At 33.8% G+C, this 4,135-nt stretch overlaps 1 long non-coding RNA gene across 1 annotated transcript; it reads right to left on the reverse strand.

Annotated features, from left to right (window-relative positions):
- Positions 1–1,774: 1,774 nt before the first annotated feature.
- LOC125753301 (uncharacterized) lies at positions 1,775–3,652 on the reverse strand. Its single transcript, XR_007404806.1, has 3 exons — positions 3,437–3,652; positions 2,022–2,116; positions 1,775–1,899 (listed from the first exon to the last, which is right to left on the reverse strand). It is a non-coding gene; the product is annotated as an uncharacterized LOC125753301 (long non-coding RNA).
- Positions 3,653–4,135: the final 483 nt, after the last annotated feature.

Genomic DNA, 4,135 nt, shown 5'->3' on the forward strand with positions numbered 1-4,135 from the left:
ACTGAGAAGAGGAAGGTGAAAAGTTGCTGGGTTTTGTGTATAGAGTTTCAGTGGTACAGAATAAAAATGTTCTAGACACCTGTAGCACTCCGGTATGATCACCACTGAACTCTACACTTAAAAATAGTTATAACGGTAAATTTAAGGTTACATGTTGTTTACCACAATTAGATAAATATAGTACATTAGCTGAAGGAAGATGCCTAAGTAAAAATGCTCTAATATTTTTGAAATGTTAGAGAAGTGATAAAATTACTAATTTACATTGCATTTCTGTAAATAAACACATGGTATTCACTGAATAACCACTAACCAAAGAAATTATGGAGTAAGACAGAATAACAAAATAATCAAAAGAAAGATATATAAAGCGGAAAGGAATAATATAAATAAAACATTGAAATGATAGGTTTAAATGTAAATATATCAAAGTACAAATCAAGCATAAGTGTGAAGTATTCAATTGAAAGACAAAATTTCCATACTACATTAAAAACCTTCTGGTTATAAGAAATGGATTTTGAACATTAAAAAAAACCTGAAAATTCCATTGAAAAATTATACCATCCCCACACTAACAGTTCATGTGGCTATCTTAATATAACAGACTTTAAAGCAAGAAATCTGCTAGAAACAAAAAGATCTAACTCATAAATAGAATTATTATTGGGAATAATGGTAGTAATAAAGAGGTAGATTTTCTACATTAATGATTTGAAAGATGCAATATTGCAAAGACATCCATTTTCTTGAACTGGATGTAAAAAAAATCAATATAATCCCCCCAAAATATGAACATATAGGATAGGTTAGGATAATGGAAACACTGTTTCTAAAACATATATAAAAATGCAAAGGGCCACCTAAGTAGAGTCATGGAAATAAAGAAGAACACAAGGTCGGAAACCTTATTCTACTAGATAAAAGTACTTCTTGTAAAGATACAGTATTGGCATAAGTTCAGGTAAATGAACCAGTGGAATGATAAAGAGATTTGAGAAGTGGTAATTCACATACACGGACAATTTCTATTTATGATGAAGGTGGCGGTACAGGGTATTGAAGAAATGAAAGACAGGAAACACATGAAAACAATGCAATGGTTTCTGCAAATATAAATGTTAAATAAAACTATAAGAGCTTTGTTTATATAGGATACACTTGAGCAAAGTCTTTAGGAGTTTTGAGGGAACTCATCAGGTAAAAAGGTTAAAGTTGTGCCATGTTCAAGAGCATAGAGGAATGGGAACCTGTGAAATATTCTGGAATGTGATGGCGGGGGCTTGGCGGGGCTTTTTTTTTTTTTTTTTTTTCAACTGAAAAATTGACTTTATTCAATGGTTAGTGAATCCAGCAACATCCCATCTAACAGAAAGGAGCTCTGAAGAGCTGCACATAATGAAAGGCTTTTATAGACTTAAAGGGAGTGGGAGAAGGAACTCTCCAACAGAGTGGATTGTTTCAGGCAAGGTTACCTTCCTTTGGGGGACAGTCGGGGCCTATCAGGCAGACTACCTCCTAAATGCTGAGTCAGGTAACATCACTGGTTACAGGTTACAGTCCTGGGACAGGCATGCAAGCGAAAATGAGAATAAAATATAGAGAGACACAGATCATGAAAGTCTTATAATATGGTTGAAGGATATCACCTCTCTAATGGAAAGAGTAGGAGGTATTAAAAATCTTAAGAAAGAGATGTTTTTATATTAAGATTTTAATTTTAGAAAGCTAGGAAGACCATTTGGTTTTGTGCATTGTGCATGTGAGATTTTACCTTCTGAGACATAAGGAAAAGAAGGCATTAGGATGTCCTGTCCATTTTTCATAGGTTGTCTTGATAACCATCTAGCAGGACTTTGGTATTTCTCCATCTTTAAAGTATCTGTGAAAAGCAATATACTGTTGAAAAAAACAGACAAAAGAAAGAAGAGTACTACCATTAGACATCTGTGAAAAAAAAAAAAGGATTTATATATGTGTCTACCATTCAAAACACTGTCTGAATTGTATTGATTACCTACCTTAAATCCCACCTATTTCATGATGCACCCTTTACTCTTTTAACTAAGTATTTTCCTCAGTCTCTGAATTATTGTATCACCTTGATATGTGACACCTATAGAAAAAAGAAGTAGATTGAAGAAGACATGTCAATAATAAAAAGCATTAAGTTATTTTACCTGAAGACTTTAGGGAAAAATAGTTCTGCATTCTATGAAATGCTTCATGCTTTGAAACATATTGTCACTCAGAAAGTATGATGTCTCTGAAATTTGGGGTATTAACATTTAGGACTAGAGAATCCTGAATACCAGATCATTTACTGTGAATCTTGACAATTTAATTCAATTTTATCAATAAGATGTAAAATGAAATGGAGAAAGGTATAAACACATGGTTGAGTGGACATATTTATCTTACTACTACTATAATTCACACTAAACCCATTAGCAGAAATCCCTTGGTGGCAATGTATTTAAGGTCACTCATTTTATAATCAGACTTTATAAAAATGCAAAACTCACTCAGCAGGAACAAGTGTGGAGCAAGAGTATCATCAGGAGGAAACAGAGCTCTAGGAAAAGTATTTGATTCCATACAGGATTTGAAGCTGAAAACATACCTTACCCTCTTTGGAAACAGCTGATGCATAACAAGAGTATTTTCCCCTGATCTCTATTTTTCATTCTTCTTCCTGTGCCCTGGTTCTCTTTACATTCCTTTGATGATTTCTCCTGGTCTCACCCCTATCTCTTATCTCTTATCCTCTCAAAAAGACTAAAATTGGCAGTCTTACTGGGGAAGACATAATCTACCTTAGGTTGCTGTTTAAAAGCTACAAAATTCTAGGGTTTAAATTGTATACCGAAAAGCAATCAAACGCATCAACTGGAAACCACCCCTCCCTGTGAGAGAAAAGACCAGTGCAAACAGCATGCTCCACTTAGTTGTCTGGCAAGGCTGTAAAAAGCAAAGGGAATGCTGGCATAGCCTGTTGTGTGGCTCTTGAAAGCCTGTTTACTTCCATGTAGAAAAATAGTTTGTACCTTTTTGGGGGACACAGAGTATTTGAGAATCATTAAATGGTTTCCTACCCTCAAAACAATGCTGATTCTTTTACTGGAAAGAAACAACATAAATTTTAGAAATTTTATGCATCTTTTCCACATTATGAGGACTAATCAATTTAACTGGTAGTTTGGGATCCAACTGAAAATAGACCATATTAGTACAATCTGTAATTTGCTTCCGTTGTAATTCATTAATATATACAGTATTCATTTTTTTGTGCACTACATGAATACCTGCATGACACAAAGAAGTTTGTTTGTTTGCTTTTTTAAATAATATTATCAAAAAGTAGGTGGATAGATTTCTCCCAGATTTTGGGAGATCTGTTTAACATTGTCTACCTCAAAATATAATACAGGCATACCTGTTTTATTCTGCTTCGTTTTATTGGGCTTCACAGATATTGTGTTGTTGTTGTTGTTGTTGTTGTTGTTTTTACAAACTGAAGGTTTGTGGCAACCCTGTATCAAGCAGGTCTGATAATGCCATTTTTCCAGCAGCATGTGTTTCTATGTCACATTTTCATTTTTCTTGCATTATTTTATACTTTTTTATTAATATTATGGTGATCTGTGGTCAGTGATGATGACTCCCTGAAAGCTGAGGTGATAGATTTCAAACAAAAAAGCATTTAGAATTAAGGCATGTACCTTTTTTAGACCCAAAGACATTGCACAGTTAAAAGAGTACAGTATAGTGTAAATGTAACTTTTACATGCACCGGGAAAACAAAAATTCATTTAACTCGCTTTATTGTGATTTCACTTTATTGCAGGGGTTTGGAGCCAAACCTGCAATATCTCAGAAGTATGCCTGCATTTGACATACGCAAAATCCATTTTGAGGACACTCTGAAGCGTACCTCAAAGCAACAAGTATTTATCCATAAAAATAGTGACAAACATTGATTTGCTTTTTTTGCTGTTAGCATTTTGATTGCATTATAAAATATATACAATGGTTTGATTGAAGTACCACATATACAAAGGAGTGCACTAATGAACTCTAATTGCACAACTCCATGCACATTCCATATAAACACAGATCAAGAAAAACATTTCCA

Source organism: Canis lupus, chromosome 22 (genome assembly GCF_003254725.2).
Source record: "Canis lupus dingo isolate Sandy chromosome 22, ASM325472v2, whole genome shotgun sequence".
Taxonomy (NCBI): Eukaryota; Metazoa; Chordata; class Mammalia; order Carnivora; family Canidae; genus Canis; species Canis lupus.